At 45.7% G+C, this 16061-nt stretch overlaps 1 protein-coding gene across 2 annotated transcripts in view; it reads left to right on the top strand.

The window, feature by feature from the left end:
* Positions 1–6245: 6245 nt before the first annotated feature.
* shank3a (SH3 and multiple ankyrin repeat domains 3a) overlaps positions 6246–16061 on the top strand; it is a 1183771-nt gene continuing 1173955 nt past the window's right edge. Inside the window, exon 1 of one of the 2 annotated variants that reach the window (XM_078553129.1) lies at positions 6246–6542. The gene's annotated coding sequence lies outside the window, so the exon portion shown is untranslated. Of the gene's footprint in view, positions 6609–16061 lie in introns of both variants that reach the window. The other variant, XM_078553130.1, reaches the window with a different exon arrangement.

The following is a 16061-nucleotide window of genomic DNA, read 5'->3' as shown; positions in this document are numbered from 1 at the left end:
GTTTGCGGATGTGGTGCCAATCAAGCGGGCTGCTTTGTCCTGGATGGTGTCCAGCTTCTTGAGTGTTATGGGAGCTGCACTCACCGAGGCAAGGGAAGAGTATTCCATCACACTCCTGACTTGTGCCTTGTAGATGGTGGACAGGCTCTAGGGAGTCAGGAGGTGAGTTGCATACTGCAGGATTCCTAGCCTCTGACCCACTTTTGTAGCCACAGTATTTATATGGCTAGTCCAGTTAAGCTTCTGGTGAATGGTAACCCCCCAGGATGCTGAGAGAGAAAGAAGAGAATCAAGTGATGTGGAACAAAGATAGGTAAACGTGATTGAGTTACCAATAAGTCCCGATCTAAAGGGAAGCTGGAACACAGTCAAGCGGCTAAATTGCTTTCTCCCACTCTGATATAACAATTAACATGATGCCTAGACTGTCCACTTTACCACTGTTGGTCAGTGTGCAGCTCAGCTTGTGGATGAAAGGACTCCATTGTTGTCCATCGACGAGATTTAATGGAAACGCACAGATTGAGTGATTTGTTTCAAATTGCAGGTTTATTCATTTCCTGTTGTGGAGGCTGTGGCTTCTGCTGAAGTCTTTAAGGGACAATCAGTTGTTGGGTCACAGCAGTAGAGCTTCACCGGTATGATACCAGGGATATGAGATTTCAGACATGTGGAGAGACTGGAGTAATAAAGAGAAAGTGTTTCCACTGACGGAAGGGTCGGTCAGCAGAGGGCACAGATTTAAGGCAATAGGAGCAGAGGGAAAACAAGGAAAATAAAATTACACAGCATGTTGCTATGATCTGGAATCCACTGCCTGCAAGGATGGTGGAAGCAAGTTCAGTTGTAACTTTCAAATGGGAATTGGATAAATACGTGAAAGTGAAAAAAAAAAAATTGCAGGGCTTTAGGGAGAGTGCAGGGGAGTTGGGCTAATTGGATAGTCTTTACAAGGAGTCAGCACATGTTCAATGGGCAGAATGGCTTCCTTCTGTGCTGTAATGCTGTATGATTCTGATTCACTGCAAGCTGACAGTCAATGCAAAACCTGCATTTAGCACCTTTGTACCTTCAGGACACCAATTGCATAATCACCAAAATTACAGCACAGAAGGATCCCGTTCACCCATCGGCCCTAGCCAGTGAGGTGGAAAGAAGGGCCAATAAAAGGTAAGGAGAAAGGAGGCCTGACTTGGTAGAAGCCACCATTTAATTATAAAGAACAAAAACGACAGCACAATCAATATTCATTTAGATGTTTTTCTGATGGAGCCATTAGCTCAGCCTTTACCCAGTGCACACCATTAATCTGTGAAATTCACATCACAAGAACCAAGTTCCACCGACTTCACCAGTGAGTGAAACAATCAATATGAGACCAACTTTTCAAAATGCAGTTAAACCACTCAGAGTGTCTCAGAACTACATTAATTGACATCTCTTCAGAACAACTTATTTATTTATGGTGCTTAATCAGTCCCATCGACACCACCCGCCCCCACCCCCACCACAGTTCTTTCTTGGCTCCTGAAGGTGCTGACTCATGTTGGTGTTTGCACTCTCCTCTCCTGAAGGAGTTGAGACATGTTGGGGTTCACTCTCCCAACTCCTGATACCTATAATTGCTGGGTTCAGTGCCATGGACCGCTTGGTATTTCACCTGACCCTGACTTGTCTGAAGCCTGTCTCTGTGCCCGAAGTCTGTCCCTGTGCCTGATGCAGTGTCTGGATCGAGCTCTCCATCCGCTCCACTTCTTACTCTAGTAACTGTTGAGTTTCACAGATGGAGAATGACGGTTTGGGTGGTGCAACAGGATGCTTGTTGTCATTGTTGAACTGCCCCCCATCCAGTTGCAACGCCTTCACAGACTTGAACAGGGTTGGAGGAGGTCAAAACGCTACAGTCTGAACAGGGCAGTAGGAGGCCATGATGCTAAGATCTGAACAAGGCTGTAAGGGGTCAGGATGCTACAGTCTGAGCAGGGCTGTGGGGGTCAGGATGCTACAGCCTGAACAGGGCTGTGGGGGTCAGGATGCTACAGCCTGAACAGGGCTGTAGGGGGTCAAGCTGCTACAGTCTGAATAGGGCTGTAAGAGGTCAGGATGCTATAGTCTGAACAGGGTTGTAGGGGGTCAGGATGCTACAGTCTGAACAGGGTTGTAGGAGGTCAGGACTCCAGAAGATACATGGCCCAGAAGGAAGTCATTTGTTCTATTTTGTCTGTGCTGGCCTAATCCCACTTTCCAGATTTTGTTCATAGCCTTGCAGGTTACAGTACTCCAAGTGCAAATTCAAGTGTTTTATTTAAATACAGTGAGGGTTTCTGCCTCTGCTACCCTTTCAAATAGTGAGTTCCAGTCCCTCACCATGCTCTGTCTGAAAAATGTTCTTTTTAATTCCATTCTAATCCTTTTTCCAATTACATTAAATCTACACCCGCTGGATATTGACCTCTCTGCTAGGGAAATAGCTTCCTATCTGTTCTATCTAAGCCTCTCTTAATTTTATACAGCTGAATTAAATTTCCCCTCAGCCTCCTCTGTTCCAAAGAAAACAACTCCAGTCTATTCCATCTTTCCTTATGGCTAAAATTATTCAGTCCTGGCAACTCCCTCATCATTTCCTCTCTATCCTTTTTAGTGTGATCACACTCCCTCTTATCATGTGTTGACCAGAACTGTAAGTGGTACTTGAACTGTGGTCTAGTTAGTATGTATGCGGTTCTAGAATAAACTCCTTGCTTTTATATTCTGTGCCTTGGCTGATAAAGGAAATTCTAACACATGCCTTCTTGACCACCTTCCCTACCTGTCATGCTACATTCAAAGATCTGTGGACATGTGCTCCAAGGTGTCTACACTTCTCAGTATCCAACCATTTATAGTGTATTCTCTTGCCTTGTTTGCCGCCTCCAAACTGCATTACCTCTCACTTCTCCAGATTGAATTCCATTCGTCACTTTTCTGCCCGCCTGACATCATCCTCCAGTCTACAGCTTTCTTCCTCAACATCAACCACGTGGCCAATTTTCGAAATATCTGCAAACTTCTCAACCACGTCCCCCACATTTTGAAGTACAAATCATTGATATATATCACAAAAGCAAGAGACCTGTACAGAACCCTGCAAAATCCCACTGGAAACAGCCTTCCAGCCATGAAAACAATCATTGGCCTCTACCTTTTGCTCCCTGCCATTGAGACAACTTGCCACTTGCCCTTGGATGCCATGGGCTCTTACTTTTGTGACCATTCTGCCTAGTGGGACCTTGTCAAAAGCCTTGCTAAAATGTATGTCGATTATAAACCCTCATTGACCCTCCTAGTTACTTCCTCAAAAAATTCAATCAAGTTAGTCAGACACAACCTACCCTTAACAAATCTGTGCTGACTGCCCTTCATTAATCCATGGCTTTCCAAATGACAACTTATATTATCCATCAGAATTTTTTTCAATAATTTCCCCACTATGGGGTTAAGCTGAAAGGCCTGTATTTATTTGGTCTATCCCTTCCTTCCAGTACAATGATAGCAGTCCTCCAATCATCCAACACCACACTGTAGCCACAGAAGATTGGAAAATGATGATGAGAGCCTCTGCTATTTCCTCCCTGGCTTCTGTAAGCAGCTTGGGATATATTTCATCTGGGTTTGGTTATTTCACACACAGAATCACACAGTGCAGAAGAGGCCCTTCGGCCCGTCGAGTCTGCACCGACACGTGAGAAACACCTGACCTAACTACCTAATCCCATTTACCAGCACTTGGCCCATAGCCTTGAATGTTATGAGGTGCCAAGTGCTCATCCAGGTACTTTTTAAAGGATGTGAGGCAACCCGCCTCCACCACCCTCCCAAAAAGCGCATTCCAGACCGTCACCACCCTCTGGGTAAAAAAGTTTTTCCTCACATCCCCCCTAAACCTCCTGTCCCTCACCTTGAACTTATGTCCCCTTGTGACTGGCCCTTCAACTAAGGGGAACAGCTGCTCCCTATCCACCCTGTCCATGCCCCTCATAATCTTGTACACCTCGATCAGGTCGCCCCTCAGTCTTCTCTGCTCCAATGAAAACAACCCAAGACATTCCAACCTCTCTTCATAACTTAAATGTTTCATCCCAGGCAACATCCTGGTGAATCTCCTCTGCACCCCCTCCAGTGCAATCACATCCTTCCTAAGCGGTCGCCCAGTTTGCGTTTAGTCTCTCCAATGTAGAGGAGACTGCATTGGGAGCAACGAATGCAGTAGACTAAGTTAGGGGAAATGCAAGTGAAATGCTGCTTCACTTGAAAGGAGTGTTTGGGCCCTTGGACGGTGAGGAGAGAGGAAGTGAAGGGGCAGGTGTTGCATCTTCTGCGTGGCCATGGGGAGGTGCCATAGGTGGGGGTTGAGGAGTAGGGGGTGATGGAGGAGTGGATCAGGGTGTCTCGGAGGGAACGATCCCTACGGAATGCCGCCGGAGGGGGTGAAGGGAAGATGTGTTTGGTGGTGGCATCATGCTGGAGTTGGTGGAAATGGCAGAGGATGATCCTTTGAATGCGGAGGCTGGTGGGGTGATAAGTGAGGACAAGGGGGACTCTATCATGTTTCTGGGAGGGAGGAGAAGGCGTGAGGGCGACCGCTTTACAGAACACCTGCGGTCTGTCCGCAAGAAAGACCCAAACCTCCCTGTCGCTTGCCATTTTAACACTCCACCCTGCTCTCTTGCCCACATGTCTGTCCTTGGCTTGCTTCATTGTTCCAGTGAAGCCCAACGCAAACTGGAGGAACAGCACCTCATCTTCCGACTAGGCACTTTACAGCCTTACGGGCTGAATATTGAATTCAACAACTTTAGATCTTAAACTCCCTCCCCCGTTTCTTCCCCCTCCATTTTGTTTTTTTCAATAATTTATATAGATTTTTCTTTTCCCACCTATTTCCATTATTTTTAAATCTACAACTGTAATACCTTGTCAGTCTTTCCACCCCACCCCCACTAGAGCTGTACCTTGCGTGTCCTGCCATCCATTCTTAATTAGCACATTTTCTTAGATAATATCACCACCTTCAACACCCCTTTGTTCCTTCTGTCTGTGACATCTTTTGATTATCTGCTCCTATCACTGCTTCCTTGTCCCTACAACTACCCCCCCTCCAACTTCTCTACCCACCCCCCCCCCACTCCCCCCCCCCCCCACCACCTTAAACCAGCTTATATTTCACCCCTCTCCTAACTATACTCAGTTCTGCTGATGGGTCATGGGGACTCGAAATGTCAACTCTTTTCTTCTCCACCGATGCTGCCAGACCTGCTGAGTTTTTCCAGGTAATTCTGTTTTTGTTTTGGATTTCCAGCATCCGCAGTAGTTTTTTGTTTTTACTGCAATCTGAACAGGGCTGTAGAGGGTCAGGGATACTACAGTCTGAACAGGGGTGTAGAGGGTTAGGGGTACTATAGCCTGAACAGGGATGTAGAGGGTTAGGCTTACTACAGTCTGAACATGGATGCAGAGGGTTAGGCTTACTACAGTCTGAACATGGATGCAGAGGGTTAGGAGTACTACAGCCTGAACAGGGGTGTAGAGGGTTAGGCTTACTACAGTCTGAACAGGGCTGTAGAGGGTCAGGGATACTACAGTCTGAAAAGGGGTGTAAATGTGAGGCTTTATAGGCTGTATGGGTTTTGGGAGACTATTGATGGGGTTGGGGCATATTGTGTTTATTGGAAATTTGCACGGCACAGAAAAATGGGAAAGTCTGAACTGAGAAAGAAAAACAAGTTTGAGCCATGTGGTTCGTCTCTTGGCCTCTGACATCTTGCTCCTTCCTTTCCTCAGCTCCTTCCTGTGACCACTTCCCACTCAGTATTTATTCTCTCCCCCAGACTTCCAAACAAGAGTTTGTGGCCCTCACCAGGGAATTGGCAATGAAAGGGTTAATTCCCATCTCCAAGGGACCCCCATCTGCTCCCAGCTCACCCAGGGATTTGATCCATGTTGCCTGAGAGCCAGTTTATTTGCATGCAAAGTACAGGACTGCTCAATATGTGAAGTCTGGAGAACCAGTAAACAATGCATTGTTATCTCAGAGCCTGCAGCTGCTAGGTATTCTACTCTGGGTCCCCACCAGCTTCCTGTGTCTTCACATGTCTCCATCCTGTGTTGCAGAGATTGGAAAGCAGTGCATGCCTTAGCAAGGTGTTTCCTCCCTCACTGATTGGTGTCACATCCTGACTTGCTGGGTGATTTTACGGGCTAGAGTCGAGGAGCAGGCACCGAGCGGGTCAGTACTGGAAATCTATCTCTCTCTTTTTGTGACAGAGTTGCAGCTGGCACAGAATATAATTGTGGAAATTCTGAATAGAAGGTGGGAGGCACGTCCTGTTGATTTCGAAGCGAGGTCGGTCTCTTCATTGCAGAAGGTGATTTTCACAAGGCAGTGTGCCTACTTGTATGGAGTTCACTGCTGTCGGTCTGACCCATGAGCTCGGGGACCCTGTCGACAGAACTATTGGTGCCTGCCGATCTCCAGCTGGGCGAACTCCCTCTGTAGCCGAGAGGTAAGCAACAACTCTGGGACATCTGATCTCTCAGGCTAGAATAATGATTCAGTAAAGATTCCCCAGGTAAGGCACTAGGCCACCTTGCAGTGTCCTGTCGTGCTCTTGTGTTATGTGTTGCTCATGAACCTTGAGAGATCAATGCACTAGATAACATTGGTTCTTATCCCAGTCAGGCGTAAGCTCAGTATTTGTCCTGCTGCATGTACAACACATCATATACCACCTACTGGCCCGATCCCCTTCACACAGAGATCTGTCTAAGATAGTCAAACATTGTTGATAGTCTTGACTCCCGGACATATCGAATAGAATCATAGAATGGTTACAACACAGAAGGGAGCCATTCAGCCTGCTGTGTATGTGCTGACCCTCTGCAAGAGTAACTCTTCCTGTAGTCCTGTAGCTTTTTCCTCGTCAAGTGTTTGTTCAATTCCTGTTTGGAAGACACAATTGAATCTGCCTCCCCAACACACTCAGGCATTCATTCCAGATCCTAACCATTTGCTGCATAAAAATGTTTTCCTGATGTCACCATTGGTTCTTTTGCCATTTGTCTTAAATTGGTGTCCTCTGGTTCTTGACCCTTCTGCCACTGGGGACAGTTTCTATCTGCTTTGTCCAGGCCCCTTATGACTTTGAATACCTCTATCAAATCCCACCTTAGCCTCTTCTCTAAGGAGAACCAATCCAGTTGAGGCCAAACCAGTGCCCTGTAAAAGTTCATTATAACTTCCTTGTTCTTGTACTCATACATCTTGGTGTTACCCGGAAATTTGCACATCAGCTAACCTTCCAACCAGCCTCAGGACAGATGTCAGACTCCAGCCTCTTCATCTTGCATCAGGGGGCAGGTTTCAGTATTTTGTAACAAAAACAAAAATATCTGGAAAAACTCAGCAGGTCTGACAGCATCTGCAGAGAGGAAACAGTTAACGTTTCGAGTCCGTATGACTCTTCATCAGAACTAAGGAAATAGAGAAATGAGGTGAAATATAAGCTGGTTGAAGAGGCGTGGGGACAGGTAGAGCTGGACAGAGGGCCAGTGATAGGTGGAGGCAAAGAAGAGATTGCCAAAGATGTCATAGACAAAAGGACAAAGGGGTGTTGACGGTGGTAATATTAGCTGAGGAATGTGCTAATGATGACATTAAGGGTAGAAAGCAGGACGAGCAACCCCTAGCCCTAGTGGATTCAACACCCCTTTGTCCTTTTGTCTATGACATCTTTGGCAATCTCTTCTTTGCCTCCACCTATCACTGGCCCTCTATCCAGTCCCACCCCCCTCTACCAGTTTGTATTCCACCTCATTTCTATATTTATTAGTTCTGATGAAGAGTCATACAGACTGGAAACGTTAACTGTATCCCTCTCCGCAGATGCTGTCAGACTTGCTGAGTTTTTCCAGGTATTTTTGTTTTTGTTTCAGATTTCCAGCATCCGCAGTATTTTGCTTTTATTTCAGTATTTTGTAGCCTGGGGAACTGCCGTACTGCCTCACAGAGACATATCCAGCTAAACTAAGTGGCTATTACTTGATAACACCAAAAACAGATGATCCATTCATTTTGTTTGTGGGATCTAGCTGTGCATAAAATGGCTGCTGCATTTCCCTATGTAACATCAGTCACTGCACAGCAAAATACCAATGTGCATCTTAAGTGTATTGAGATGTTTGTAAGAGAGATGCAATGAAGCAGTGCTTGATGAGTCTTAACTTCTCAATGACGATAGTGAAATATGGAGCAGGGTGAGGGAGTTGGGGAATAGGAGATTGTGGGAGAAAGACCGGAACATTACTGCATCAGGGTGTGTCTGGTAGTGAAGGAGGAGCTGCCCTTCCACTGCTGGAAAACCATAGGTGCAAACAGGAAACGAATGACTTCCTCTCCAATGATAGCACAGAGCTCCAGAGAGTCTTAGTATAAGAAGAACATGAGCAGAGCAGAGACTGGGCACTGTGGGTCAACCAAATGCTCCTAACATCTGGGCTCTGCGCTCATATACAGTACAGAAGGGGTGAAGACATCCTTTCTCTGCTGAATGTGCGATTCATCAATTGGGAGGGTGATTTGGGCTCTTGAGTGGAAATATGCATCATTTGGCATGAATTGATAATCACCAGCCAATAGGTCTCAGGATGGCTGGGCTTGGATATAGAACATTGTCATACAGGTAAGCAGGGGCTGCTCCTCTTAGTTTGATCTTTATTGAACCTCACCCTGTACCTGCCCTGGGAGTGTTTGACAGGACAGGGTAAAGGGAGCTTTACGCTGTATCTGACCCCTGCTGTACCTGCCCTGGGAGTGTTTGATAGGACAGGGTAAAGGGAGCATTACACTGTATCTGACCCCTGCTGTACCTGCCCTGGGAGTGTTTGATAGGACAGGGTAAAGGGAGCATTACACTGTATCTGACCCCTGCTGTACCTGCCCTGGGAATTTTTCATTGAACAGTGTAGAGGGAGCTTTACTCACTATCTAACCCATACTGTTCCTGCCCTGGGAGTGTTTGATGGGACAGTTTAAAGGCAGCTTTACTTTATTTCTAATCTGTGCTGTACCTTCCCTGGAAATGTTTGATAGAACAGTGTAAAACGAGCTTTACTATGTACCTAATCCATAATGTACCTGCCCTGGAAGTCTTTGATGAGGCAGTGTAGAGGGAGTTTTACTCTGTAGTTGGCCTCTGCTGTACCTGCCCTATAAGAGTTCGATGAGACATTGCAGGTCTGGTCACCTCCCCTTGTTAAACACACAATTCTCAGAATAATTTTTTTGTAGGATTGTGGAATCTCCTTATAATAAGGGGATCATCGTAGGTTCTCCACAGCCAGTGAATTCTGAGCAGAGAACACAAAGATCTGCAGCTTTGTTAAAGGATATTTTCAGTTCTTTGAACATCCTTGGATTTCTGTATTTCTGCCTGGCATCTTTCTGTTTTTGAAACTCTGACCACTGATTACCTGTTTTCCACTGACCACCAAACAGAGGTTTAATGCTTCCCTTTGTAGTTGGAGGGTTAAGAGATTTTCTGGAGAGGGATCAAACTGACTAAACTAAATTGGTATTGGCTATTGACCTTTCACCTCCAGTAAGATAAAAGCAAAAAACTGTGGATGCTGGAAATCCAAAACAAAAACAAAAATACCTGGAAAAACTCAGCAGGTCTGACAGCATCTGCGGAGAGGAATACAGTTAACGTTTCGAGTCCATATGACTCTTCAACAGAACTAAGGAAAGATAGAAAAGAGGTGAAATATAAGCTGGTTGAAGGGGGGGTGGGACAGGTAGAGCTGGATAGAGGGCCAGTGATAGGTGGAGATAACCAAAAGATGTCATAGACAAAAGGACAAAGAGGTGTTGAAGGTGGTGATATTATCTAAGGAATGTGATAGTAGGTGACATAAAGGGTAGAAAGCAGGACGAGCAAGGTACAGATAGCCCTAGTAGGGGTGGGGTGGGGGGAAGGGATCGAAATAGGCCAAGAGTAGAGATAAAACAATGGATGGAAATACATTTAAAAATAATGGAAATAGATGGGAAAAGAAAAATCTATATAAATTATTGGAAAAAAGGGGGATCGGAAAGGGGGTGGGGATGGAGGAGACAGTTCATGATCTAAAATTGTTGAACTTAATATTCAGTCCGGAAGGCTGTGAAGTGCCTAATCGGAAGATGAGGTGCTGTTCCTCCAGTTTGCATTGAGCTTCACTGGGACAATGCAACAGGCCAAGGACGGACATGTGAACATGAGAGCAGGGTGGAGTGTTGAAATGACAAGCGACAGGGTGGTCTGGGTCATGCTTGCGGACAGACCGAAGGTGTTCTGCAAAGCGGTCACCCAGTCTGCGTTTGGTCTCTCCAATGTAGAGGAAACCGCATTGGGAACAGTGAATGCAGTAGACTAAATTGAGGGAAGTGCAAGTGAAATGCTGCTTCACTTGAAAGGAGTGTTTGGGCCCTTGGACAGTGAGGAGAGAGGAAGTAAAGGGGCAGGTGTTGCACCTTCTGCAGTTGCATGGGAAGATGCCGTGGGTGGGGGTTAAGGTGTAGGGGATGATGGAGGAGTGGACCAGGGTGTCCCGGAGGGAATGATCCCTACGGAATGTCGCCAGGGGGGGGGTGAAGGGAAGATGTGTTTGGTAGGGTCCCCTTTGTCCTCACTTATCACCCCACCAGCCTCCGCATTCAAAGGATCATCCTCCTCTATTTCCGCCAACTCCAGCTTGATGCCACCACCAAGGAGGTCATAGGATCAAAGCCTCGGCCCCAGGCCTTGGGCATCTAATCTAGGTGAGCACTGCAGTGCAGTCTTGATGGAGCCGTGTGTTGTTGAAAGTGGTAACCTTCAGATCAGAGATTAATTATGATCTCCACCTATCACTGGCCCTCTATCCAGCTCTACCTGTCCCACCCCCCCCCCCCTCTTAAACCAGCTTATATTTCACCTCTTTTCTATTTTTCCTTAGTTCTGTTGAAGAGTCATACGGACTCGAAACGTTAACTGTGTTCCTCTCCACAGATGCTGTCAGACCTGCTGAGCTTTTCCAGGTATTTTTGTTTTTGTTTCACCTCCAGTACTGGGTTCAAATCTAGCCCAGACAAGCCTGTTTGTGCCAGTTTGTATCCAGGTCCAGTCAATATGGACTCAAACCAAGAGGTTATCCTGAAATTCAGAAAAAACAAAACCTGTCGTGTCTAGTTGACTTGTGCTGCTAACAGAGGGTCATGGGATCAAAGCCTCGGTTCCAGGCCATGGTCATCTAATCTAGGTGAGCACTGCAGTGCAGTCTCGATGGAGCCGTGTGTTGTTGAAAGTGGTAACCTTCAGATCAGAGATTAAACCAAGGCCAGTTCAGGTCAAGCAGAACGAGGGAGTTCCCCTTTGTTAAAGCTCGTCAGATTAACTCTGTGGGATATTGCTGACATAACAACCGTCATTATGCTTCAAAGTAATTTACTGCGATTTGTAAATAAAATATTCAAAATGGAGTAAAAGGCACCCCTTTGGGACTGGGATTCAGGTATATTGTGAAGGAAGAATAGAAAGAGCGTTCGGTGTTTCCAAGGTGGCACCATGGAAACAAGAACAAAAAGAAGGTGGTAGCACGACACCCCAGTACTTCATTTGCTTTAAAATCTCTTCATTGCCGTAACTCAACTGGTATTCAGCATAACTCCTTAATATCTCCATGGCAACTATGTAATGATTGCTAACAGCACACGCACTGAAGACATTTGAAGGTGCTAGCAGTGTCTTTCTCCGAACCCCACCCCCACAGTTTCTTTGAACTTCATCGCCCACAGTCTGAGACAGGTAAGGAAGGAGTAATATCAGAGGGAGAGAGTTCAACCTGTTGCTGATCATTTTCTGGTTTAGGCAGGTTAAGAAGAGCTTGTTGCTTGTGTAACAGAACCCAGAAGCTAATAACACAGCCTGCACACTACACTTGGAGACACTCATGATATCAGGGCTGTATGGTGACAACCTGAGTGGTCAGTGAGAGGGGCCAGTGATGGTCAATGACAGGGGTCACTGACAGTCAATGAGAGTCAACAAGCAGAGTCCGTGAAATAGGTCCTAAGGAGCATCCTAAAGGAAGAAAGGAAAGGAAGAGAGGTATATGGTGTGGTTCAGGTGGGAGTTCTGAAGTTTAGGGCCTCGGCAGCCGAGGGATGGCCACCAATGGTAGAGCAATTAAAATTGGGCATGCTCAAGAGGCCAGAAGCATAGATATCTTGGAGATTGTGGGGTTCAGGCAGATTGCAGAGGCAGGAAAGCATGTGGTCATAAAGGGATTTGAAAACAAGGTTGAAAATTTTAAAATTTGTTCCTGTTCAGCAACACCTCAATGTAGGCCAGCGAGCCCTAGGACAATGAAGAATGGGATTTAATGTGAGTAAGGACATGGGCAGCAGAGTTTTGGATGACCTCAAGTTTATGGGAGGGTAGAATATGGGAGGCCAGCAAGGAGCGCATTGGGATAGTCAAGTCGAAAGGGATCAAAGGCATAGATGAAGGATCCTGCAGTAGATGAGCTGAGGCAGAGGCAGAATTGAGCGATGTTATGAAGATGGAAATAGGCAGTGTTTGTGATGATATGGGTAGGTGATTGGAAGTTCATCTCAGAATCAAATATGACACCAAGGTTCTGAAGAGGCTGGTTTAACCTCAGACAGTTACCAGGGAGAGGGATGGAGTTGGTAGCTAGGGAACAGGGTTTGCAGTGGAGACTGGCTTTGGTCTTCCCTATATTTAATTGGAGGAAATGTCTTCTCCAGTGTGGTCAGCCACTTTGGATAGAAGAAGATGGACAGCGTACTTTCTAAATGGCAAGAATCTAGAAAGAGTAGAGGTCCAAAGAGACTTGGGGGGTGTAGGGAATTGGGCTCAAAGTACATAGATCATTAAAAAATCATGAACAGGTTACAGCAAATAATTAAAAGGCTATGGAATACTGGTCATTATGTTTACAGGACTAGAATACAAGGGGTTTGAAATTATGTTAACAGCACTTTAAAGCCCTAGTTAGGCCACACACTATAAGCAATTCTGGGAATCCACACCTTCGGAAGGATATATTGGTCTTGAGGGAGTGCCGATTTACCAGAATTATATCAGACTCCAAGGGTTAGTTTACAAGGACAGACTACACAAACTATTATTGTATTCCCTGGAACTTAGAAGGTTAAGGAGAGATTTGATCAAAGTTTTCAAGATATTAAGGGACCAGATAGGGAGACCGGTGGTTTTAGAGCCTAGGGCTGGGGCTATAGTCTAAGGTTAGAACCAGGCTTTTCAGGAGTGAAGCTAAGATACATACCTCCACTCACGTCGTGATGGCAGTCTTGAACTCTCTTCTACAAATGGCAACTAATGCTCAATCAATTAATAATTTTAAGTTTTCTGTTTCTTTATTCTTTCATGGGATGTGGGCATCTCTGGCAAGGCCAGCATTTGTTGCCCATCCCTAATTACCCTTGGGCTGAGCAGCTTGCTAGGCCATTTCAGAGGGCAGCTAAGAGTCAACCACATTACTGTGGGTCTGGAGTCACATGCAGGCCAGGCTAGGTAAGGATGGCAGCTTCCCTGCCCTAAAGGGCGTTAGTGAACCAAATCGGTTTTTATGACAGTCGATGATAGTTGCCATGGTCACCATCACTGAGACTAGCTTTTTTATTCCCGCTTTTGTCGGTTGAATTTAAATTCCATTAGCTGCCGTAGTGGGATTTGAATCTGTGTCCCCAGAACATTAGCTTCAGCCTCTGGAATACTAGTCCAGTGACATTACCACTACAGCGCTGTCTCCCTCAAAGTCTGAGATCGATAGATTTTTGTTAAGCAACAATATTAAGGGATATGGCTGGGGCAAAGCTGGGCATATGCAGATCAGCCATAATCCCATTGAATGACAGGATGGGCTCGAAGGGCTAAATGCCCAACTCCTTGTCCTATTCATGGCAATGTGCAGAGCCAGGAGGAAGGCTTCTGTTCACCCCAGTCTTGGCTATTTCATGCTGTCTCTTTTAAGTACATTAATTCAGCCTCTGTAGAATTGGAAACACCATTTGGGGCTTATGCAAGGGATTTACGTAAGGTGTCCTTAACCAGGAGTTAACGTGTTATCATATTCATTACCATATTCAAGGGTCCTCGTGCCTGCTTTAGACTGACACCAGGAGGCCTCTACAGTGTCCTTACCAAATGGCAACAAATGTGTTTTCAACACTGTTCAGGCACAGAGGCATTCCCCCTAGTTTGGGCATTTGTGCCCTTGTTTTGTGCCCAGACAATAGGCGCAGTAAGATCCAATTTCTACTTCTAGGGGTAAAGTGTAAGTGTGCACAGAGCTTTTACTGGGAGTTGGGATAGTGATGATTAAACGAACTGTAACGTCAGCTCACTCTACATTTAACTCCCCCTCCCTTGCACTCACACAAAGCTCAGGAAATTCTCCAAACCGCCTTCCCCCATTGATGTCATCAGCACTTAAAAGAAAAAATAGTCAAAATAACAAAAGCCAGAAACAGACAGCAGAGTGAACAAATAATTGCAAAGGTGATTTTCTTTGATATTTTGGAGGTGATAGGGTTGAGGTGAGTTTGGGCCTGTTCTCTTTGTGCCCTGTGAATTTATTTTAATCACAGCTCTTCTGAGTCAGGGAGAATGAGTTGTTAGTCATCCACTCCTGTCGTATCCTGTTGAGCGGGGGTTGATGTACATACAGACAGCCTGTTCAGACTGCACACAAATAAATTGTGAGGAGATAGAGAGAGAAGGACAGGATTCTGACCAGCTACCACGGGTCTCGGACTATGGCCAGCACCATTCACGCCCTCGGTGCATCTTCTGTGAATATTTACAGTTTTACAGGTATTCCATTTGATGGCTTCTGTCTATATATGTCAGTGCATTGTGATTCTAAAGATATTGTTCATGTTGGTGTGATGGAGGACCTCTGACTGTGTGTCTGTACAGGTGTGCTTCTGTGAGTTTGTGCGAGTGTGTGTGCATGCATATGTGAGTATGTGTGGATGCTGTGCACATTTCAGCTCCCCAATTTCATCGCCCTTCCCCCACTCACATGATGGTGTTGACTCTCACTGGATTCCAGCCCTCTCCTGAAGGTGCTGACACCACTGGGGTAGAGGTCCCCTCCTCTCCTGAAGGTGTTGCTTCTTACTGGGTAGATGTTGGCCACCCTTTAGTCACGGAGCACCTGGCTTTTACTGTGAGTCTCAACATTGAGTATTGACAGACTATTCAACCATTGGGGAAGCACAGCTGAGGCCCAACACACAGGAACATCACATTATAGTTGTGGGTGGATAAACCCAGGTCCTAATACTGCGTCACTGCGGGCTCTACAACTGCCCCAGCTGGCATCACAAGCTTAAAATGGACCAGATATCTTATCTGTAACTCTCCTGCTATGTATGGCTCAATGCCACAATGGATAGTGTGGTTATCAACCAAGGTGTCGGGAAGAGTCATACGGACTCGAAACGTTAACTGTGTTCCTCTCCGCAGATGCTGCCAGGCCTGCTGAGTTTTTCCAGGTATTTTTAATTTTATTTTTGTTTTGGATTTCCAGCATCCGCAGTTTTTTGCTTTTATCAAGGTGTCGGGAAGGTCGGTCTCTCTGTTTCTTATCTATTCTGTTCACCTTTCTCAGTGTTGAGTGTGTCCTGAATTAATGCTTTTAACTGGGTGATCACCACACCCCAAATAGCAGAAATCCCAGACACTCACTGTCATGGGAACAGGGGAGACCACTCAATCCCTTGAACCTGTTCTGCCATTCAGTTAGGTCATGGCTGATCTGTATCTTAATTCTATTTATCTGCTTCGATTCCATATCCCTTAATACCCTTATCTAACAAAAATGTATCGATCTCAGTTTTGAAATTTTCATTTGCTCTTCTGCCTTAATGTTTTTTTGTATCAAGAATAAATTTTGATGTAAACACTGAACATCCTATCAAATTAATACTGATTGATAGGTCCTGTTTGTCA

Source organism: Cetorhinus maximus, chromosome 12 (genome assembly GCF_964194155.1).
Source record: "Cetorhinus maximus chromosome 12, sCetMax3.hap1.1, whole genome shotgun sequence".
Lineage (NCBI taxonomy): Eukaryota > Metazoa > Chordata > Chondrichthyes > Lamniformes > Cetorhinidae > Cetorhinus > Cetorhinus maximus.
This window is presented reverse-complemented; position numbering and strand designations above follow the sequence as displayed.